The following is a 25761-nucleotide window of genomic DNA, read 5'->3' as shown; positions in this document are numbered from 1 at the left end:
TGTTTAGGCACATCAGGGGCTCTCCAAACGCGACATGGCGTCCGATCTCAATTCCAGCCAATTCTACATTGAAAAAGTAAAACGGCACTCTTTCTCTTCCAAGCTCTGCGGTGCGCCCAAACAGTGGTTTACCCCCACATATTGGGTATCGACGTACTCAGGAGAAATTGCACAACAACTTTTTTGGTCTAATTTCTCCTGTTACCCTTGTGAAAATAAAAATTTGTGGGCAAAAAGATAATTTTTGTAGAAAAAATGCAATTTTTTTTTTCACGGCTCTACGTTATAAACTTCTGTGAAGCACATGGGGGTTCAAAGTGCTCGCCACACATCTAGATAAGTTCCTTAAGGGGTCTAATTTCCAAAATGGTGTCACTTGTGGGGGGTTTCCACTGTTTAGGCACATCAGGGGCTCTCCAAACGCGACATGACGTCCAATCTCAATTCCAGCCAATTCTACATTGAAAAAGTAAAACGGCACTCCTTCTCTTCCAAGCTCTGCGGTGCGCCCTAACAATTGTTTACCCCCACATATTGGGTATCAGCGTACTCAGGAGAAATTGCACAACAACTTTTGTGGTCTAATTTCTCCTGTTACCCTTGTGAAAATAAGAATTTGTGGGCAAAAAGATCATTTTTGTGTAAACAAAAGCGATTTTTTATTTTCACGGCTCTACGTTATAAACTTCTGTGAAGCACTTGGGGGTTCAAAGTGCTCACCACAAATCTAGATAAGTTCCTTAAGGGGTCTAGTTTCCAAAATGGTGTCACTTGTGGGGAGTTTCCACTGTTTAGGTACATCAGGGGCTCTCTAAATGTGACATGGTGTCCGATCTCAATTCCAGCCAATTCTGCATTGAAAAAGTCAAACGGCGCTCCTTCACTTCTAAGTTCTGCGGTGCGCCCTAACAGTGGTTTACCCCCACATATGGGGTATTGGCGTATTCAGGAGAAATTGCATAACAAAATTTATGGTTACATTTCTGTTTTTACACTTGTGAAAATAAAAAAAATGGTTCTGAATTAAGATGTTTGCAAAAAAAAGTTAAATGTTCATTTTTTCCTTCCACATTGTTTCAGTTCCTGTGAAGCACGTAAAGGGTTAATAAACTTCTTGAATGTGGTTTTGAGAACCTTGAGGGGTGTAGTTTTTAGAATGGTGTCACACTTCATTATTTTCTATCATATAGACCCCTCAAAATGACTTCAAATGTGATGTGGTCCCTAAAAAAAAATGGTGTTGTAAAAATGAGAAATTGCTGGTCAACTTTTAACCCTTATAACTCCCTAACAAAAAAAAATTTTGTTTCCAAAATTGTGCTGATGTAAAGTAGACATGTGGGAAATGTTATTTATTAACTATTTTTTATGACATATCTCTCTGATTTAAGGGCATAAAAATACAAAGTTTGAAAATTGCAAAATTTTAAAAATTTTCGCCATATTTCCGTTTTTTTCATAAATAATCGCAAGTAATATCGAAGAAATGTTACCACTAACATGAAGTACAATATGTCACGAAAAAACAATCTCAGAATCAGCGGGATCCGTTGAAGCGTTCCAGAGTTATAACCTCATAAAGTGACAGTGGTCAGAATTGCAAAAATTGGCCTGGTCATTAAGTACCAAATTGGCTCTGTCACTAAGGGGTTAAACAAGCCTGATTGTTTCCTGGCCTCTTTACACTGGCTAAGGAAGAATGACGGGCACAGAACAATCACTAGTAGATCAGTCTGTCCCCATACCATATCATGTTATCAGTAGCATATCTGCAGTTTTCACCGGGCAATGTACTTATTAGAACAACGATTTTTGTTTTGGCATAAACAATCCAACCACTTAATTAATAGGCAGCATTTTGCAGATTTAGTATAATGCCCCCCATAGTCCTCCACATAGTATAATACATCTCATAGTCCTCCATAAGTTATAATGCACTCTGCATAGTCCTCAGTATAGTATAACGCCAACCCTATAGTCCTCCATATAGTATAATGCTCATCCCATAGTCCTCCATGTAGTACAATGCTCACTCCATAGTCCTCCATATTGTATACTACAATCCCCGCAGTCCTCCATATTGTATACTACACTCCTCACAGTCCTCCATATTGTATAATACACTCCCCATAGTCCTCAACATAGTATAATACATGCCCCAAAGTCTCCCAAATAGTATAATGTTCCCCATAGTCCTCCATATAGTACAATGTACCTCATAGTCCTCCACATCATATAATGTCCTCCACATAGTATAATACACCACCCATAGTGCTCCATACAGTATAATATACCCCATAGTTCTCCAAACAGTATAATACACTCCTCACTGTCCTCCATATAGTATGATGTACTCCGCATAGTCATCCATATGGTATAATACACTCACCATAGTCCTTCTCATAGTATAATGCACCCTATAGTCCTCCATATTGTATAATGCACTTCCTATAGTCCTCCCTATAGTATCATTCACATCCCATAATCCTACATACAGTATAATGGACCATACAGTCTTCCATATAGTATCATACACTCACCATAGTCCTCCATATAGTATAATACACTCCCCATAGTCCTCAATATAGCATAATGCATCCCATAGTGTTAGGGACTGGCGGAACGCACCAAGAATCAGATGTTATGGTATTAGGTGCGTTCGTAGTCCGAGGTCCACCGTGCAGGTGAAAACCCTGCTGCTAGTAGAGACAGACGATATGGCGGTACAATAAGTATACACACATGGGTTAACTTCACCCTGTGTGAAGAAAGCGAACCCTATTGCATCACAGGGCCGCGGTACCGCACATAGAGCGCAAGCAAAACCATAGAACAAATAGTGTACAAGTCCAGAATCTCATAAAAAATATATATATCTTTATTTAGAAAAAACAATAAAACAGTGGACAAAGACAGCAAGGTAGGGGACGTAAACAAAACCTCATGCTACCTAGAAGGTGGATACTGGTCCCTAGATGGCAATACCACACACACCCCAAACGAGAAACCTATGGGATGTTTGTGGCAGGCACACATAGATACTCTTTAACACTGTCACAGGGTATAGAGAAAAAATCATACAGTTCTATAACATCACAATCAATAATACCCATATGCAGATATGAATAGAGATAGTAAACGTGCACATACCACAAGAGTACAGGGGACCACACCAGCTCCAACCCACCCCAACGCGCGTTTCGGTAAAAGTCCTTCCTCAGGGGGCGAGCGCAAGCAAGAAGTCTCAGAACACAATCCCAAGACACAGGCTTTGGGTTCAAAGACCTCATGCACTCGACACCACAACTGGGGTGTCAGAGAGACAGAAACAATAATATAAAAAGGCACGAGTGTGCGTGCGGTGCCGCACAAACGGACGCCGCTAACCACCCAGGCTTGGGAAAGGAAAGCTCACGGCGCCGTACAGGCGGTCACAGCAACTAGACGCTGTTATGTGTGTTTTGTGCTGATGGCTAGTCAGGCGCTAGATAGCTACCATCATCCGCAAACAGACAACAACACTAGGGAGGGATACTTAGGAGCTTTCATCCTTCGACATATATATATACGTGGTATATCTCGATTTTTCCAAAGCGTTTGATACCGTGCCGCACAAGAGGTTGGTACACAAAATGAGAATGCTTGGTCTGGGGGAAATTGTGTGTAAATGGGTTAGTAACTGGCTTAGTGATAGAAAGCAGAGGGTGGTTATAAATGGTATAGTCTCTAACTGGGTCGCTGTGACCAGTGGGGTACCGCAGGGGTCAGTATTGGGACCTGTTCTCTTCAACATATTCATTAATGATCTGGTAGAAGGTTTACACAGTAAAATATCAATATTTGCAGATGATACAAAACTATGTAAAGCAGTTAATACAAGAGAAGATAGTATTCTGCTACAGATGGATCTGGATAAGTTGGAAACTTGGGCTGAAAGGTGGCAGATGAGGTTTAACAATGATAAATGTAAGGTTATACACATGGGAAGAAGGAATCAATGTCACCATTACACACTGAATGGGAAACCACTGGGTAAATCTGACAGGGAGAAGGACTTGGGGATCCTAGTTAATGATAAACTTACCTGGAGCAGCCAGTGCCAGGCAGCAGCTGCCAAGGCAAACAGGATCATGGGGTGCATTAAAAGAGGTCTGGATACACATGATGAGAGCATTATACTGCCTCTGTACAAATCCCTAGTTAGACCACACATGGAGTACTGTGTCCAGTTTTGGGCACCGGTGCTCAGGAAGGATATAATGGAACTAGAGAGAGTACAAAGGAGGGCAACAAAATTAATAAAGGGGATGGGAGAACTACAATACCCAGATAGATTAGCGAAATTAGGATTATTTAGTCTAGAAAAAAGACGACTGAGGGGCGATCTAATAACCATGTATAAGTATATATGGGGACAATACAAATATCTCGCTGAGGATCTGTTTATACCAAGGAAGGTGACGGGCACAAGGGGGCATTCTTTGCGTCTGGAGGAGAGAAGGTTTTTCCACCAACATAGAAGAGGATTCTTTACTGTTAGGGCAGTGAGAATCTGGAATTGCTTGCCTGAGGAGGTGGTGATGGCAAACTCAGTCGAGGGGTTCAAGAGAGGCCTGGATGTCTTCCTGGAGCAGAACAATATTGTATCATACAATTAGGTTCTGTAGAAGGACGTAGATCTGGGGATTTATTATGATGGAATATAGGCTGAACTGGATGGACAAATGTCTTTTTTCGGCCTTACTAACTATGTTACTATGTTACTATGTTACTATGACATACATCCATCTACACACACACATATATTTTCAAGACAATACTAGCTCATGGCCGTGCGGTCATGCGCAGCTTATATAGTTGCAGCACAGGAAGCTGCTACCGCAGTTTTGCCCTTCCAGGACCTTCCTGGAGGACCAATGGGACATGCTGCAGTACCTGAGCATGTGACCCTCGATCTCCAACGGGAGATCTTGCCCTGGGCATGCTCAGTGTGTTCAAATAAGGACTTAGTCCCAGAGAAGCCCATTCGCCGCAGATAAGTGCAGGGTACAACAGGAGAGCCAGAAAAGGCAGCAGTAACCCTTTGCACAGAATCAGTCCCAGTGAGACACTGGGAGCGACGCCTCCGCTGAGCAGACCCCACTGCGGCCGATGCCGAATGGGAGACCGCAGCAGACACGGATCGAGATTCCCCCTGTGCAGCAGAGGAAACTCGACTCCTAACATTACCCCCCCTCCTAGGGCCCCCCCTCCTTGGGCCTCGCTACGCTCGAAGGCAGCAATGAGCTGCGGAGCCGGAATGTGCTCAGCAGGCTCCCAGGACCTGTCCTCAGGACCATAACCCTTCCAGTCCACCAAATAAAAATTTTTGCCACGTACCACCTTGCACCCCAAAATAGCGTTCACCTCGAAATCGTCCGTAGACGAACCCGATGTCTCGGCAGATGACTCAGAAAACCGAGACATGTATACGGGCTTAAGGAGGGACACATGAAAGGTGTCAGTGATACCAAGGTGAGGAGGAAGGGCCACATGGTAGACCACAGGATTAACCTGTTCGAGGACCTTGAAGGGACCCAAGTAGCGAGGTGCAAACTTAGTGGACTCTACACGCAGCCTGATGTTACGGGCGGAGAGCCACACTAAATCGCCAGGAGCAAAGGTCGGGGCAGGGCGCCAATGTGCATCGGCGGAGGACCTCATTCTCTCCTTCGAGGCCCGAATGGCATCTTGAGTGCGGTCCCAAATGTCCCGTGCCTCCACTGCCCAGTCTGCCACCCTGGAATCAGCAGAGGACACGGGCATAGGCACAGGAACCCGCGGATGCTGGCCGTAATTAAGGAGGAAAGGAGTCTGACCGGTGGAGTCGGCTACAGCATTATTAAGGGCGAACTCTGCCCATGGTAATAAAGATGCCCAGTCATCCTGCCTGGCAGAAACAAAATGTCGTAGATATGTGACCAGAGTCTGATTGGCCCTCTCTACCAACCCATTCGTCTCGGGATGATATGCGGAAGAGAGATTTAACTCAATGCTGAGAAGACGACAAAGCTCTCTCCAGAACCGAGACGCAAACTGGGGACCCCGGTCACTGACAATTTTGTCTGGCATGCCGTGTAGGCGGAAGATGTGTCTTATGAACAACGCTGCCAAGGCCCGTGCAGAAGGTAACCGTGGGAGCGGCACCAAATGCACCATTTTCGAGAAATGATCGGTAATAACCCAAATGACGGTACAGCCGCTAGACTTGGGCAAACCCACTACAAAGTCCATCCCGACCATCTCCCAGGGCCTGTCTGCCACCGGCAAGGGATAGAGTAACCCAGACGGCCGTTGTCGAGGAGACTTATTTTTGGTGCATGAGACACATGCCAGAACGTAATCTCTGACATCTCGGAGCATATGCGGCCACCAGTACGTCCTCGCCAGCAGCTCAGATGTCCTTTTTGTCCCAAAGTGTCCACCCACCCTGGAGGAATGAGCCCAAGGGAGAACCTCCGGTCGCAAATTTATGGGCACAAAAGTCTTGCCCGGAGGCACAGACTCAAGCGACACCAGAGCCACGGTTCTCAGGCTCTCAGAAGGAACAATAAGCCGAGGTTCTCCTTCCTCCTCCTCAGATGACACAACAGAGCGAGAAAGAGCATTAGCTCGAATATTCTTCTCCCCAGCGAGATAATGGAGGGTGAAGTGGAATCGGGAGAAGAATAAGGACCATCTGGCCTGGCGAGAATTTAGCCACTGGGCTGTTTGCAAATATAGCAAATTTTTGTGGTCTGTAAAAACTTGAAAGGGAAAACGAGCCCCCTCCAAGAGATGTCTCCACTCTGAGAAAGCCAATTTCATCGCTAGCAACTCCCTGTCCCCGATGGAATAATTCCTCTCCGCTAGTGTGAAGGTCTTGGAGAAGAAGAAGCACGGATGCTTCCGACCTTGAGCATCCTTTTGGAAGAGGACTGCTCCAGCACCAACGGAAGAGGCATCCACCTCCATTATAAACGGCTTATCGACATCGGGACGATGTAGGATGGGAGCGCTAGCAAAATGAGACTTAGTAGAAGAAAAGGCCCTGGAGACCTCTTCAGACCACACTTTGGGATTTGCTCCCTTCTTGGTGAGGGCTACCAAGGGAGCTACCAAAGTGGAGAAATGGGGAATGAACTGGCGGTAATAATTAATGAACCCCATAAAGCGCTGCACTGCTTTAAGTGAATGAGGTTCTTGCCAGTCCATCACAGCCTGTAGTTTGGCAGGATCCATAGCCAATCCCTGGGCAGAGATGATATAGCCCAGGAAAGGTAAAGACTCCTGCTCAAACACACACTTCTCCAACTTTGCGTAAAGAGAGTTTGCCCGTAAGAGGTCGAAGACTCTGCCAACATCTCTCCGGTGGGAGTCAATATCTGGAGAGAAGATGAGAATATCATCCAGATAGACTACGACCGAGGTGGAAAGCATATCCCAGAAGATGTCGTTGACAAAGTCTTGGAAAACGGCTGGGGCATTACAGAGCCCGAAGGGCATCACCAGATACTCATAGTGCCCATCTCTGGTGTTAAATGCCGTCTTCCATTCGTCCCCCTCACGGATGCGAATCAGGTTATAAGCTCCCCACAGGTCTAATTTGGTAAATACCTTAGCTCCCCGTAGCCTATCAAAAAGCTCAGAAATCAGGGGCAGCGGGTACTTATTCTTAACGGTGATGGCGTTAAGACCCCTGTAGTCTATGCAAGGACGTAATTCTCCATTCTTCTTCTGTACGAAGAAGAACCCTGCCCCTGCTGGTGACACTGACTTCCTAATAAACCCTCTTGCCAAATTCTCCTGGATGTATTTGGACATAGCCTCCGTTTCCGGGAGAGAGAGGGGATAGACACGTCCCCGAGGAGGTTCTGCTCCAGGCAAGAGATCTATAGGACAGTCATAGGGACGGTGAGGCGGAAGGGTCTCTGCGGCCTTTTTGGAGAAGACGTCTGCATAAGACCAATAGTATTTGGGGAGAGTAGAGAGATCTGCGGGTATCTCAGTGGTGGAAACCTGAACGCACTCTTTCACACATCTGCCCTTACAGGATTCACTCCAACCCAATATCCTCCCAGAGGTCCAGTCAATATGTGGGGAGTGGAAACGGAGCCAGGGCATTCCCAGCAGAATCTCATCCATTCCCTCGGGAAGGACAAGAAGGGAAATAATCTCCTGGTGGGATGGGGACATGGCTAACGTGAAAGGGACAGTCTGATGTGTGATCTGTAACGGAAGTGTCGACCCATTCACCACTCTAACGGTTACTGGTTTGGCAAGCATAACCAGAGGTACTGCGTGGAGCAGAGCAAAAGCAGAAGACATAAAATTTCCTTCTGCTCCTGAATCCACACAAAGCTCTACTGTAAGAGTGGATGTGCCTAACAGGATTGTCCCTTTAAAGGACAATTTGGAGGAAAATGCCGCTGTGTCCAGTGAACCTCCTCCAATGGTCACTAGATGCGATCGTTTTCCCGACCGCCGTGGACATTTATTAGCGTAATGTCCCGGTTGCTGGCAATTTTTACACACCACAGGTACTCGAGCGGTCTGAGACCTAGGTCCCACTCGAGAAACCTCCATGGCCTCATGGGAGTCGGATGCCATATCAGGAGATTCTAGAGGTTTGGCAAAGGTGGGAGCCAGCTGAAACCTCTGCCTACACTGGGTCCGCTCCAACCTCCGCTCGTTAAAACGGAGATCGATGCGGGTAGCTATAGTAATAAGCTCCTCCAGTGTGGCGGGAATCTCCCTGGTGGCCAAGGCGTCCTTTACATGATCTGCCAGTCCTTTCCAGAACACCGGAATAAGGACTTTATCCGGCCATTCCAGCTCAGAAGCTAGAGTCCGGAATAGGATGGCGAACTGGCTGACCATGGACGAAGCCTGAGTAATTGCCAACAATTGGAGCGCGGTATCGTGGGTGACACGGGGTCCCAAAAAGACTTGCCTCAGAGCGTCCAGGAAGATAGGAGCACTCTGTACCACACGATCACCACGTTCCCAAAGCGGCGTTGCCCACTCCAACGCCCTGCCCAACAAAAGAGACAAAATGAATCCCACCCTCGCCCGTTCCGTAGGAAAACGTGCAGCCAGCAGCTCGAGATGTATGGAGCACTGGCTCACGAATCCCCGCCATAGCTTACTGTCACCAGCAAACTTGTGTGGAAGCGGGAGACGGGATAAGGCCGGAGCAGGGGTGGCAGCGGACAAACTGGCTGCAACTGCACTTGCAGCCTGAACAGCGACAAACAGTAACGTCCACAGCTGAGGTTGCACGCTCTGTAGCCGCCAACCTACCCTCCAGCTGCTGGATGTACCGCTGTGAACGCTGATCGTCCGTCATTACTAGCCAGACCTTGGCGCTAGTATTCTGTTAGGGACTGGCGGAACGCACCAAGAATCAGATGTTATGGTATTAGGTGCGTTCGTAGTCCGAGGTCCACCGTGCAGGTGAAAACCCTGCTGCTAGTAGAGACAGACGATATGGCGGTACAATAAGTATACACACATGGGTTAACTTCACCCTGTGTGAAGGAAGCGAACCCTGTTGCGTCACAAGGCCGCGGTACCGCACATAGAGCACAAGCAAGAAGTCTCAGAACACAATCCCAAGACACAGGATTTGGGTTCAAAGACCTCATGCACTCGACACCACAACTGGGGTGTCAGAGAGACAGAAACAATAATATAAAAAGGCACGAGTGTGCGTGCGGTGCCGCACAAACGGACGCCGCTAACCACCCAGGCTTGGGTAAGGAAAGCTCACGGCGCCGTACAGGCGGTCACAGCAACTAGACGCTGTTATGTGTGTTTTGTGCTGATGGCTAGTCGGGCGCTAGATAGTTACCATCATCCGCAAACAGACAACAACACTAGGGAGGGATACTTAGGAGCTTTCATCCTTCGACATACATCCATCTACACACACACATATATTTTCAAGACAATACTAGCGCATGGCCGTGCGGTCATGCGCAGCTTATATAGTTGCAGCACAGGAAGCTGCTACCGCAGTTTTGCCCTTCCAGGACCTTCCTGGAGGACCAATGGGACATGCTGCAGTACCTGAGCATGTGACCCTCGATCTCCAACGGGAGATCTTGCCCTGGGCATGCGTCCTCCATACAGTATAATGTACTCCATAGAGTCATCTATATAGTACAATACACTCATCATAGTCCTTCAAATAGTATAATGCACCCCATAGTCCTCCATATTGTATAATGCACTCCCTATAGTCCTCCCTATAGTATCATTCACACCCCATAATCCTACATACAGTATAATGGACCATACAGTCATCCATATAGTATAATACACTCCCCATAGTCCTCCATATAGTATAATACACTCCCCTTAGTTCTCAATATAGTATAATGCATCCCATAGTCCACCATATTGTTTAATGCACTCTCAAAATCCTCAATGCACTCCCCATAGTATAACACATCCCATATTCCTTAATATAGTATAATGCATTTCCCATAGTCTTCCATACAGTGTAGTGCTTTCATCATAGTCATCCAAACAGTATAATGTACCCCATAGTCCTTATACAGAATAATACACTCCCCATAGTCCTCAATATAGTATAATGCATCCCATAGTCTTCCATATTGTTCAATGCACTCCCCATATTCCTCCATATATTATAACGCACTCCCCATAGTAATAATACACCCTGCAGTCCTTCAAATAATATAATGCATTTCCGATAGTCCTTCATACATTATAATGCACTCCCTATAGTCTTCCATACAATATAATTCACCCCATAGTCCTCCCTACAGTATAATGCAGCTCCATATAGTACACATAGTACAATTCACTCCCCATAGTCCATGATAGAGTATAATGCAGCCCCCATATAGTATAATGCTACCCCCATATATTAAGGACAATAGGAGAAAATGGAGTTCCATACACATAAATTAAAAAAAGTATACATTTTAGTACAATTAATACTATACAAAATGTCACAAATTGAAGCATAAACAAAGAGTACAAAAGACCCTAGTAATGAACAAATAGGTCCCAGGCATGTAAAATAGTAATAGCCATCACCATGGTGCTAGTATCGGGCACTGAGAATTTTAACAATTTCATAAGCGGCAGTGTTCACCTTAATGTTAGCCAAAGTATCCCTCCAATAGCACATTTTCCTGAGAATGTCACAGTGACCATAAGCCTCAACAAAGGAAAAGGAAGAAAACAGTGCACCTAATAGCCACAAAGCTTACCCATGATGGACGTAACAAAATGCCAAGGGTCCCGATCCACCCCCTGACACGCGTTTCACATAGGCTTTTTCAAAAGGGAATGTCCCTGCTGTATAAAGCAGCCACAGAGTATAATGCATCCCTAAACAGTATAATGCAGCACCATATAGTACATATAATATAATGCACTCCCCTTAGTGCTCAATAGAGCATAATGCATTCCTCATATAGTACATACTGTATAGTATAATACACTTTTCATAGTCTTCTATAGCGTATAATACATTGCAACCCTCATATAGTATAGTACAGTATAATGCACCCCCATAGTCATTGATGGAGCATAAAGCAGCCCCCATATAGTATATATAGTATAATGCTGCCCCATAGTGTCACGACTGTGTTGCCGGGTGTCTTGGGACAAGGGTCTCCTTCCCTGTCCCTAATACTAGGGGCACCCTAGCTCCCCCATTCCCCAGATTACTTCAGATGGTGAAGATGTACCTTGACTTAGCTCCGGAATCCACTCTCAGTTTGTAAGTTTCTCCCACCCATGGAAGAGGGGAATAGTAGCATACTGTAGTACACAAACCAGAGTAACAAGACTAACAGGGTAATATAAACAGGGATAATGAAAAATACCAAACTTAAAAATATACTCCCACATATAGCAGAGGAAAGCACCAGGGAGTGGAAGATGGGACTAAACCAAAGTAGGAGAAGAAACGGAATTATCACACACTTAAAACCTAGCAACAGTCACAGATAAACCCACCAAATGTCTTGTCCTTTAATAGCCAACAACCTCCAGCCATGTAGCAAAGCTAACTCTGACAGTGCATGCTAGCCAGGGCCTAGTTTATATAGGCGATGGGAGTGGCTAACAGTGCCTAGCTGAGAGCCTTAGCTCCAGGAGCTCTCAACAGAGCAGATTAACTCCTGCACTGCCAAATGAAATTTACACCATTTAATAAGAAGGTGAAGTGCTTCTAATCAGTGCACTGCCAGGAGATCTCAACAGAGTAGATTAACCCCTGCACTGCCAAATGAAATTTACACCGTATAATAAGAAGGTGAAGTGCTTCTAATCAGTGCAGGAGAAGGAAAAATCAGATTTTGCGGTCTTCTGGCTCTCAACTATTGCAGTACATAGAGTATAATGTAGTCCCATAGAGTAATATGCAGCCCCATAGAATGCAATTAGTATAATGCACACTCTATAGTCCTGTAGTATTATGGTCACCATGTTCTCACTGATTAAAAAATAATAAATATATACTCACTTCTTCTCATTCCCCCTGTTCCATTCTCTGCAAAGAGCTAAAGTTAAAAGGAACCTCTCACCCCCCCAGGCGTTTGTAACTAAAAGAGCCACCTCGTGCTGCACTAATGCTGCATTCTGACAAGGTGGCTCTTTTAGTTCTTGTTCCTGGCACTGCTGCAATAATCATTTTTTCTAAATTTGTCCCTCATACCTCGAAATTGCCATGGGATCAGGTCTTTCCCCTCTAATCCAGACACCTCACAGCCGTCACTCATGGCCTCTGCGCGCCGGGCGCCGCCTCCTCTTCCTCGTGGCAATTTCGAGGTATGAGGGACAAATTTCAAAAACGATTATTGCAGCAGTGCCAGGACAAAAACCCCTTAGATTGGCGCGATCGGAGGGCGCAGCAGCGGTATTACCACGCTGTGCCCTGCCTATGCTGTCCTGGATCATTGCTGTAATAGCACCGATCCTAGGCCAGAGCCTAGGACAGGCCCAGCAGAGCCTGCAGGAGCTGATTGGCGTGATCAATGTTATCAACGATCGCGCCAATCAAAGGGCACAGCAGTGGTCACGTTGTGACCGCTGTGTGCCCTGCTGATGACCTGGCTGTGACTTGTCTAGGATCAGAGCGATCCTAGGCAGTTGCCATGGTCACCAGGGCCTACAGGGATTGGTGGGATCGATGTGATCATTCGATCCCACCAATGACAGCTCACAGCAGCGGTGTGACCGCTCTGTGACCTGTCTGTCACCTGCCTGCGACCCGTCTGACCACTCTGCAGGGGTCCTCACTCTAGCTGAGGATTCCTGCAGAGCGGTCACACAGCCAGATCTCCTCTTGCTGGGCCTTGTGGTGCTACAGAAGCCTGTTACACCACAACCCCTGCTTTAGAAAAGACAGAAGAAAGAAGACAGAAGAAAGAAGAAAGAAGACAAACTACAACCGTGTCATCCCTGATCCCTACCCGATCTTTCTTCATCCACCCCACCCGCCATCCCCCTTCCCCTCCCCCTCTTTTACCCCCTCCATCCCTCTTTGTGCCACCTTTGTGCGCACGTTTAGCAGCAGTCGAGCGTTGATTGGTGACACAGTTCACCGATCAACACTCGTGCTTGCTTTTTTCCTCCGCCCCTTTGCGCCAACTCCGTGAACACATCCCACAGCTGCCAAACTTTGATAAGTGATGCAGTTCACTTATCAGAGCTTGTGCCTGCCATTTTCCTTTTTTTTCACCCCCTTGCACCACACCTGGTAAGCTGCAAAAAAGTTGCAAAGAGTGCTACAAAAGGGGAATATGCAAGGACACCATCTATCAATGCGACACCGAAAAACCTGGCCTGTGTATGAAGGATTGCTTTAAATTATGCCACACCTCCATGCACTACTAATTTACTTTACAGGAAACAGATTAGTTCCAAAGGGGGCAGATCTAGGTAAGTTCTTTGGGGGTCTACTTTTCAATATGATGTCAATTGTGTTTTTTTTTCTGTTTAGGCACATCAGGGTCTCGTGAAATGGAACATGACGGCCGCAGAACATACCATCAAAGCCTGCATTCCAAAACATAAATACTTCCCTTACGAGCCCTGACGTGTGCCCAAACAGTAGTTTTCTCCCACATATGGGGTACCAACTTACTCAGAACAAATTGGACAACAACATTTGCGGTCCAATTTCTCCTGTTACCCTTGGGAAAATAAAAAATTGTGAACTAAAAGAGCATTTTTGTAGGCAAAAAGTAGGATTTTTTATTTTCATGCCCGGGCATTATAAACTTTAGTGAAACACTTGAGGGTTCAAAGTTCCCAACACACATCTAGACAAGTTCCTTAGAGGGTCTAGTTTCCAAATTGGGGTCACTTGGGGAAGTTTCCACTGTTTAGGCACATCAGGGGCTCGTGAAATGGAACATGAGGGCCGCAGGACATTCCATCAAAGCCTGTATTCCAAAACATCACTACTTCCCTTCCGAGCCCCGACATGTGCCCAAACAGTAGTATCAGGGTATGTGCACATGTTCAGTTTTTTCGCATTTTTTTCGCATTTTTTCGCGATAAAAACTCTACAAAAACTCATTAAAAATGCATACTTTATGCATCCTATCATTTAGAATGCATTCTGCATGTCTTATGCACATGATGCATTTTTTTCCGCCAAAAAAAAGCATCACGGTAAAAAAAGCAGCATGTTCATTAATTTTGCAGATTTTCTGAGTTTTTCCCACTATTCTATGCATTTGGAAAAAAACACACAAAAAACGCACCAAAAACGTGTCAAAAATGCATGAAAAAACCCGAAAAAAACGCATGCGGATTTCTGGCAGAAATATTTAACTTCTCATATTCCAGCCATCACATCTATTCCCAACCTGCACAAATTCCTCATCCTGCTTATACCTTAATACTGAGCCGCTGCTGCCGTATGTGACCCTATTACTGTCCCTGATACCCCAATACTGAGCTGCTGTCGTATGTGTCCCTATTACTGCACCTGATACCTCAGTACTGAGTCGCTGCTGCCGTATGTGTCCCTATTACTGCCCCTGCTGTGTGTTTCTCTGTGCCCTCTAAATTCAAAAGCACCCCTCTATAATATAGTAATGCCGGGTGCAAGTGTCCTAGAAAACAGTGCCCATATTTTGCCCCTAGAAAGTAATAATGCCCTGTGTGCCCTTTGATAGCCACAGTAACCTGAGTTCCCCTATAACAATAAGTGCCCACTTTACATTTAATAAAGTCCCGAGTCTCCCCCTGTACTGACCCCTTAGTAGCCCCCAAACTGTTTGATAGCTCCAACAATGTATTATGACCCCCACACTGTAATCTCCATACTGTATGATGATCCCCTAGATAGCCTCCATATACAGTAGCATAATGCACCAAATAGTCCACAATATAGTATAATGCACTCCCCATAGGCAGACTCTATAGCATACGACAGCCCCCATAGGCAGTCACTGTAATAAGGTAGCACCCCCATATAGGCAGAACCTGTAATAAGGCAGCACCCCCATAGTCAGACCCTGTAATAAGGCAGCACCCCTATAGTCAGATCCTGCAAAAAGGCAGCCCACACAGTCAGACCCTGTAATAAGGTAGCCCCCTCATAGTCAGACCCTGTAATAAGGCAGCACCTCTATAGGCAGACCCTGTAATAAGGCAGCACCCCCATAGGCAGACCCTGTAATAAGGCAGCCCCCACAGTCAGACTCTGTAATAAGGCAGCCCCCCAGTCAGACCCTGTAATAAGGCAGCACCCCCATAGTCAGACCCTATAATAAGGCAGTACCCCTATATTCAGATAATGTAAAAAGGCAGCCCCCACAGTCAGACCCTGTATTAAGGCAGCCCCCTCATAGTCAGACCCTGTAATAAGGCAGCACCCTTATAGGCAGACCCTGTAATAAGGCAGCAACCCCATAGTCAGACCCTGTAATGAGGCAGCCCTTACAGTCAGACTCTGTATTAAGGCAGCCCCCCAGTCAGACCCTGTAATAAGGCAGCTCCCATAGGCAGACCCTGTAATAAGGCAGCCCCCCATAGGCAGACCCTGTAATAAGGCAGTCCCCATAGTCAGACACTGTAATAAGGCAGCCCCGCCATAGTCAGACCCTGTAATAAGGCATCCCCCATAGTCAGACCCTGTAATAAGGCAGCCCCCCATAGGCAGACCCTGTAATAAGGCAGCCCCCATAGTCAGATCCTGCAATAAGGCAGCCCCCATAGTCAGACCCTGTAATAAGGGAGCCCCCATAGTGAGACCCTGTAATAAGGCAGCCCCCCATAGGCAGACCCTGTAATAAGGCATCCCCCACAGTCAGACCCTGTAATAACGCAGCCCCCATAGGCAGAACCTGTAATAAGGCAGCAGCACCCATTAAAAAATAAATAAATACTCACCTCTCTTCTTCCTGCTTCCTGCGCTGTTCCCGCTGATTTGCTGACAGCAGGCGCCGGGCAACGCACCCACTGTTAGTGTTGGCGACGTCAGACGCCGTCAATGACAGGTGGATGATGGGAGAAGGAGCGCAGTGCTCCTTCTCCCATCATTGCGATCAGTCGTATCGGCTAAATGCCGGTAAAGCTGATCTTCCACTGCTGGCACCAGGACCCCCCGCCTGCTCAGGGGCTGCACAGTGGCCGGGCGGCAGAGCAGGGAGATCAGGGAAAGCGCGTGCCGATACAGTTACAGTAGCGTAGTTCCGGGTGGGCCCGGTCAGAGTATCGGGCCTGGGGCACCCGCACCCTCTGTCCCCCGGTAGCTATGCTACTGAGTAGTATTCTCCCACATATGGGGTACCAGCTTACTCAAAACAAATTGGACAACATTTGAGGTCCAATTTCTCCTGTTACCCTTGGTAAAATAAAAAAATTGGGGACTAAAAGATCATTTTTGCAGGCAAAAAATAGGATTTTTTATTTTCACGCCCAGGCATTATAAACTTTAGTGAAACACTTGGGGGTTCAAAGTCCTCAGTACACATCTAAACAAGTTCCTTAGAGGGTCTAGTTCCCAAACTGGTGTCATTTGTGAGGTTTCCACTGTTTAACCCCTTTACCCCCAAGGGTGGTTTGCACGTTAATGACGGGCCAATTTTTACAATTCTGACCACTGTCCCTTTATGAGGTTATAACTCTGGAATGCTTCAACGGATCCGGTGATTCTGACAATGTTTTCTCAAGACATATTGTATTTCATGATAGTGGTAAAATTTCTTTGATATTACCTGCGTTTATTTGTGAAAAAAATTTGGCAAAAATTTAGAAAATTTTGCAATTTTCCAAATTTGAATTTTTATGCAATTAAATCACAGAGATATGTCACACAAAATACTTAATAAGTAACATTTCCCACATGTCTACTTCACATCAGCACAATTTTGGAACCAACATTTTTTTTTGTTAGGGAGTTATAAGGGTTAAAAGTTGACCAACAATTTCTCATTTTTACAACACCATTTTTTTTAGGGACCACATATGAAGTATGAAGTCATTTTGAGGGGTCTATATGATAGAAAATAACCAAGTGTGACAAGTTGTTGCACAATTTGTCCTGAGTATGCCTATACCACATATGTGAGGATAAACCACTGTTTGGGCGCACGGCAGAGCTAAAAAACAAAGGAGCGCCATTTGACTTTTCAATGCAAAATTTACTGGAATTGAGATGGGACACCATGTTGCATTTAGGGAGCCACTGATATGTCTAAACATTGAAACCCCGACAAATGACACCATTTTGGAAAGTAGACCCCCTAAGGAACTCATATAGATGTGTTGTGAGAGCTTTGAAACCCCAAGTGTTTCACTACAGTTTATAATGCAGAGCCGTGAAAATAAAAATTCTTTTTTTCCCCCAAAAATTATTTTTTAGCCCCCAGTTTTGTATTTTCCTGAGGGTAAGAGGAGAAACTTGACCCCAAACGTTGTTGTCCAATTTGTCCTGAGTACGCTGATACCCCATATGTTGGGGGGAACCACAGTTTGGACGCATGGGAGGGCTCGGAAAGGAAGGAGTGCCATTTGGAATGCAGACTTAGATGGAATGGTCTGCAGGCGTCACATTGCGTTTGCAGAACCCCTAATGTACCTAAACAGTAGAAATCCCCCACAAGTGACCCCATATTGGAAACTAGACCCCCATGGAACTTATCTAGATGTGTTGTGAGAACTTTGAACCCCCAAGTGTTTCACTACAGTTAATAACGCAGAGCCGTGAAAATAAAAAATCTTTTTTTTTCCCACAAAAATTATTTTTTAGCCCCCAGTTTTGTATTTTCCCAAGGGTAACAGGAGAAAATGGACCCCAAAATTTGTTGTCCTATTTGTCCTGAGTACGCTGATACCCCATATGTTGGGGTAAACCCCTGTTTGGGCACACGGGAGAGCTCGGAAAGGAAGGAGCACTGTTTTTTCTTTTTCAATGCAGAATTGGCTGGAATTGAGATCGGACGCCATGTCACGTTTGGAGAGCCCCTGATGTGCCTAAACAGTGGAAATCCCCAATTCTAACTGAAACCCTAACCCTAGCCCCAACCCTAACCCGAGCCCCAACCCTAGCCCCAATATTTTTTTTAATTTTATTATTTTTCCTAACAAAGAGTGTGATGAAGGGTGGTTGATTTATTATCTATATCGTTTTTAGCAGATTTTTATGATTGGCAGCCGTCGCCGTCACACACTGAAAGACGTTTTTTATTGCAAAAAATATTTTTTGCGTTACCACATTTTGAGAGCTAAAATTTTTCCATATTTGGGTCCACAGAGTCATGTGAGGTCTTGTTTTTGCGGGACGAGTTGACGTTTTTATTGGTAAAATTTTCGGGCACGTGACATTTTTTGATCGCTTTTTATTCCGATTTTGTGGGGCAGAATGACCAAAAACCAGCTATTAATGAATTTCTTTTGGGGGAGGCGTTTATACCGTTCCGCGTTTGGTAAAATGGATAAAGCAGTTTTATTCTTCGGGTTAGTATGATTACAGCGATACCTCATTTATATCATTTTTTAATGTTTTGGCACTTTTAAACGATTAAATCTATTTCATAGAAAAAATAATTATTTTTGCATCACTTTATTCTGAGCACTATAACTTTTTTATTTTTTCTTTAATGACGCTGTATGGCAGCTCATTTTTTGCGGGACAAGATGACGTTTTCAGCGGTACCATGGTTATTTATATCCATCTTTTTGATCGCGTGTTATTCCACTTTGGTTTGGCGGTATGATAATAAAGTGTTGTTTTTTGCCTCTTTTTTTTTATGGTGTTTACTGAAGGGGTTAACTAGTGGGACAGTTTTATAGGTCGTGTCGTTATGGACGCGGCGATATTAAATATGTGTACTTTTATTGTTTTTTTAATTTAGATAAAGAAATGTATTTATAGGAACAATATTTATATTTATTTTTTAGGAATTTTTTTAGGGATTTTTTTTTTTTTTTAACACATGTGAATATTTTTTTTTACACAATAACATTGCCCCAAGGAGGAGGCATCATGTTATAGTGTAAGATTGCTGATCGGACACTTTGCTGTGCACTGTGTCAGATCAGCGATCTGACATGCACAGCAATGAGGCTTCCCGGCGCTTGCTCTGAGCAGGCGCTGTGAAGCCACTTCCCTGCAGGACCCAGATGCCGTGGCCATTTTGGATCTGGGCCTGCTGCAGGGAGGAGGAGGTAAGAGACCCTCGCAGCAATGTGATCACATCGCGTTGCTTCGGGGGTCTCAGGGAAGCCCGCAGGGAGCCCCCTCCCTGCACGATGCTTCCCTATACCGCCGGAACACTGCGATCATATTTGACCGTGTGTGCCAGGGGTTAATGTGCTGGGGGTGGTCCGTGACCGCTCCTGGCACATAGTGCCAGATGTCAGCTGCGATAGTCAGCTGACACCCGGCTGCGATCGGCCGTGCTCCCCTCATGAGTGTGGCTGATCGCTCTGGATGTACTATTCCGTCCTTGGGAATTAGGGCCCACCCCACATGGACGGAATAGTATGTCCAATGGCAGAAAGGGGTTAAGCACATCAGAGCCTGCATTCCAAAACGTCACTACTTCCCTTCCAAGCCCTGCCGTGCGCCCAAACAGTAGTTTTTTTCCCACATATGGGGTACTAGCATACTCAGGACAAATTGGACAACAACATTTGAGGTCCAATTTCTCCTGTTACCAATGGGAAAATAAAAAATTGGGGACTAGAAAATCATTTTTGTAGGGAAAAATATAATTTTTTTTTACGCCCCGCATTATAAACTTTAGTGAAGCTCCTGGGGGTTCAAAGTGCTCATCACACATCTACTTAAGTTCCTTGGGGGGTCTAGTTTCCAAAATGGTGTCACTTGTGGGGGGTTTCCACTCTTTCGGCACATCAGGGGCTCACCAAATGTGACATGGCGTCCGATCGCAATTCCAGCCAATTTTAGGTTGAAAAAATCAAACGGCACTCCTTCCCTTCCGAGCCCTGCCGTGCGCACAAACAGTGGTTCCCCCAACATATGGGGTATTAGAGGACTCAGGACAAATTGGACAACAATTTTTGCAGTCCAATTTCTCCTGTTACCTTTGGGAAAATAAACAATTGGCTACTTAACGATCATGTTTGTGGAAAAATATATTTTTTTATTTTCACGCTCGGGCGTTATAAACTTCTGTGAAGCCCCTGGTGGTTCAAAGTTCCTTAGGGGGTCTAGTTTCCAAAATGGGGTCACTTGTGGGGGTTTCCACTGTTTAAGCACACCAGGGGCTCGTCAAACGTGACATGGCGTCCGATTGCAATTCCAGTCTATTTTAGGTTGAAAAAATCAAACGGCGCTCCTTTCCTTCCGAACCCTACCATGCGCCCAAACAGTGGTTCCCTCTCACATATAGGGTATAAGCGTACTCAGAACAAATTTGACAACAACTTTTGAGGTCCAATTTCTCTTTTTACCTTTAGAAAATAAAAAATTGTTGCTAAAAGATCATTTTCGTGATCAAAAAGTGAAATTTTCATTTTTTCCTTCCACATTGCTTCTGCTCCTGTGAAGCACTTGAAGGGTTAATAAACTTATTGAATATGGTTTGGATCAGTTTGAGGGGTGCAGTTTTTAGAATGGTGTAACTTTTGGGTATTTTCTGCCATATAGACCCCTAAATGTGACTTTAAATGTGAGGTGGTCCCTAAAAAAATATTTTTGAAAATTTAGTTGTAAAAATGAGAAATTGCTGGTCAAGTTTTAACCCTTATAACTCCCTAACAAAATAATTTTGGTTCCAAAATTGTGCTGATGTAAAGTAGGCATGTGGGAAATGTTAATTATTAAGTATTTTGTGTGACATAACTCTGTAATTTAAGGGCATAAAAATTCAAAGTTGGAAAGTTGTAAAATTGTCAAAAACTTTCGTCAAATTTCCATTTTTTCACAAATAAAAGCAGGTAATATCAAAGAAATTTTACCACAAACATGAAGTACAATATGTCATGACAAAACAGTGTCAAAATCACTGGGATCCGTTGAAGTGTTCCAGAGTAATAACCTCATAAAAGGACAGTGGTCAGAATTGTAAAAATTGGCCTGGTCATTAACGTGCAAACCACCCTTGGTGGTTAAGGGGTTAATGTACACTTTGCACCCCATCTTGACTAAAAAAACAGAAATGTTAACATTTTTGCAAATTTTTAAAAAGAAAAACTGAAATATCACATGGTCATAAGTAGGGTTGAGCGAAACGGGTCGGCCAGATTCAGAAGTCGCCGACTTTTGGCAAGGTCGGGTTTCATGAAACCCGACCCGACCCCTGTGTGGGGTCGGCCATGAGGTCGGCGATCTTCTGATCTGGAATCGGAATTCCGATACCGATTCCTGATATGTTTAAGATATCGGGAATCGGTATCGGAATTCATATTTAACCCCTTAATCCCATATGACGTACTATCCCGTCCAGGTGACCTGGGACTTAATTCCCATGGACGGGATAGTACGTCATATGCGATCGGCCGCGCTCACGGGGGGAGCGCGGCCGATCGCGGCCGGGTGTCAGCTGCCTATCGCAGCTGACATCCGGCACTATGTGCCAGGAGCGGTCACGGACCGCTCCCGGCACATTAACCCCCGGCACACCGCGATCAAAGATGATCGCGGTGTGCCGGCGGTGCAGGGAAGCATCGCGCAGGGAGGGGGCTCCCTGCGTGCTTCCCTGAGACGATCGGTACACGGTGATGTGCTCACCGTGTACCGAGCGTCTTCTCCCTGCAGTCCCCGGATCCAAAATGGCCGCCGGGCTGCATCCGGGTCCTGCAGGGAGCACTTCCGGGTCAGGATCAGGCTGCAGCTGCAGCTCTAATCCTGCCCGGCTGTATGTCAGATCACCGATCTAACAGTGCTGTGCACACTGTCAGATCGGTGATCTGTGATGTCCCCCCCTGGGACAAAGTGAAAAAGTAAAAAAAAAAATTTCCACACTTGTAAAAAAAAAAATAAAAAAAAAATTCCTAAATAAAGCAGAAAAAAAAAATATTATTCCCATAAATACATTTCTTTACATAAAAAAAAAACAAAAAAACAATAAAAGTACACATATTTAGTATCGCCGCGTCCGTAACGACCCGGCCTATAAAACTGGCCCACTAGTTAACCCCTTCAGTGAACACCGTAAGAAAAAAAAAAAAAAAACGAGCCAAAAAACAACGCTTTATTATCATAACGCTGAACAAAGAGTGGAATAACACGCGATCAAAAAGACGGATATAAATAACCATGTTACCTCTGAAAACGTCATCTTGTCCCGCAAAAACTGAGCCGCCATATAGCATCATAACCAAAAAAATAAAAAAGTTATAGTCCTCTGAATAAAGCGATGCCAAAATAATTATTTTTTCTATAAAATAGCTTTTATCGTATAAAAGCGCCAAAACATAAAAAAAATGATATAAATGAGGTGTCGCTGTAATCGTACTGACCCGAAGAATAAAACTGCTTCATCAATTTTACCAAACGCGGAACGGTATAAACGCCTCCCCCAAAAGAAATTCATGAATAGCTGGTTTTTGGTCATTCTGCCTCACAAAAAAATCGGAATAAAAAGCGATCAAAAACTGTCACGTGTCCGAAAATGTAACCGATAAAAACGTCAACTCGTCCCGCAAAAAACAAGACCTCACATGACTCTGTGGACCAAAATATGGAAAAATTATAGGTCTCAAAATGTGGAGACGCAAAAACTTTTTTGCTATAAAAAGCGTCTTTTAGTGTGTGACGGCTGCCAATCATAAAAATCCGCTAAAAAACTCGCTATAAAAGTAAATCAAACCCCCCTTCATCACCCCCTTAGTTAGGCTAGGTTCACATTGCGTTAATGGGTTAACGCTAACGGACAGCGTTGCACGGCGAAAATGTCACAATTAACGCCGTGCAACGGGTCCGTTAGCACAACCATTGACAGCAATGTGATTTTCAGGTGTAGCGCATCGCTAGAGCGTGCCATTTTCGGCTCGCGCTAGCAAGGTGCCATTCTTTTGTGGCGCGCCTCAGACGCTGCTTGCAGCGTCCGCGGCGCGCCCGAGGTCCGATCCCCGATCTTCCAGAGCGGGGACGTTAACGCGACCACTAAACACGACACCTAAAAAGACATTGTGTTAGCGCAATCCGCTAGTGCTAAACGGATTTCCCTAACGCAATGTGAACCTAGCCTTAGGGAAAAATAATAAAATTAAAAAAAATGTATTTATTTCCATTTTCCGGTTAGGGTTAGGGTTAGGGTTAGGGCTAGGGTTGGGGCTAGGGTTAGGGTTTGGATTACATTTACGGTTGGGATTAGGGTTGGGATTAGAATTAGGGGTGTGTCTGGGTTAGGTGTGTGGTTAGGGTTACAGTTGGGATTAGGGTTAGTGGTGCGTTTGGATTAGGGTTTCATTTATAATTGGGGGGTTTCCACTGTTTAGACACATCAGGGGCTCTCCAAACGCGACATGGCGTCCGATCTCAATTCCAGCCAATTCTGCATTGAAAAAGTAAAACAGTGCTCCTTCACTTCCGAGCTCTCCCGTGCGCCCAAACAGGGGTTTACCCCAACATATGGGGTATCAGCGTACTCGAGACAAATTGGACAACAACGTTTTGGGTCCAAGTTCTCTTGTTATCCTTGGGAAAATAAAAATTTGGGAGGCTAAAAATCATTTTTGTGGGAAAAAAAAGGATTTTTATTTTCACGGCTCTGCGTTGTAAACTGTAGTGAAACACTTGGGGGTTCAAAGTTTTCACAACACATCTAGATAAGTTCCATGGGAGGTCTAGTTTCCAATATGGGGTCACTTGTGGGTGGTTTCTACTGTTTGGGTACATCAGGGGCTCTGCAAATGCAACGTGACGCCTGCAGACCAATCCATCTAAGTCTGCATTCCAAATGGCGCTCCTTCCCTTCCGAGCTCTGCCATGAGCCCAAACAGTGGTTCCCCCCCACATATGGGGTATCAGCGTACTCAGGACAAATTGAACAACAACTTTTGGGGTCCAATTTATTCTGTTACCCTTGTAAAAATACAAAGCTGGGGGCTAAAAAATCATTTTTGTGAAAAAAAAAAGAATTTTTATTTTCACGGGTCTGCGTTATAAACTGTAGTGAAACACTTAGGGGTTCAAAGTTCTCACAACACATCTAGATAAGTTCCATGGGAGGTCTAGTTTCTAATATGGGGTCACTTGTGGGGGGTTTGTACTGTTTGGGTACATCAGGGGCTCTGCAAATGCAACGTGACTCCTGCAGACCAATCCATCTAAGTCTGCATTCCAAATGGCGCTCCTTCCCTTCCGAGCTCTGCCATGCGCCCAAACAGTGGTTCCCCCCCACATATGGGGTATCAGCGTACTCAGGACAAATTGGACAACAACTTTTGGGGTCCAATTTATTATGTTACCCTTGTGAAAATACAAAACTGGGGGCTAAAAAATTTTTGCGAAAAAAAAATAAATTTATTTTAACGGCTCTGCGTTATAAACTGTAGTGAAACACTTGGGGGTTCAAAGCTCTCAAAACACATCTAGATAAGTTCCTTAGAGGGTCTAGTTTCCAAAATGGTGTCACTTGTGGGGGTTTTTAATGTTTAGGCACATCAGGGGCTCTCCAAACCAACATGGCGTCCCATCTTAATTCCAGTCAATTTTGCATTGAAAAGTCAAATGGCGCTCCTTCCCTTCCGAGCTCTGCTATGCACCCAAAAAGTGGTTTACCCCCACATATGGGGTATCGTCGCACTCAGGACAAATTGCACAACAACTTTTGTGGTCTAATTTCTTCTCTTACCCTTGGGAAAATAAAAAATTGGGGGCGAAAAGATCATTTTTGTGAAAAAATAAGATTTTTTATTTTTACGGCTCTGCATTATAAACTTCTGTGAAGCACTTGTTGGGTCAAAGTGCTCACCACACATCTAGATAAGTTCCTTAAGGGGTCTACTTTTCAAAATGGTGTCACTTGTGAGGGGTTCCAATGTTTAGGCACATCAGGGGCTCTCCAAACGCAACATGGCGTCCCATCTCAATTCCAGTCAATTTTGCATTGAAAAGTCAAATGGCGCTCCTTTCCTTCCGAGCTCTGCCATGCGCCCAAACAGTGGTTTACCCCCACATATGGGGTATCGTCGCACTCAGGACAAATTGCACAACAACTTTTGTGGTCTAATTTCTTCTCTTACCCTTGGGAAAATAAAAAATTGGTGGCGAAAAGATTATTTTTGTGAAAAAATATGATTTTTTATTTTTACGGCTCTGCATTA

The sequence above is a fragment of the Ranitomeya imitator genome, chromosome 3 (genome assembly GCF_032444005.1).
Source record: "Ranitomeya imitator isolate aRanImi1 chromosome 3, aRanImi1.pri, whole genome shotgun sequence".
Taxonomy (NCBI): domain Eukaryota; kingdom Metazoa; phylum Chordata; class Amphibia; order Anura; family Dendrobatidae; genus Ranitomeya; species Ranitomeya imitator.
The sequence above is the reverse complement of the archived record's forward strand: the minus strand, read 5'-3'. Positions refer to the sequence as shown.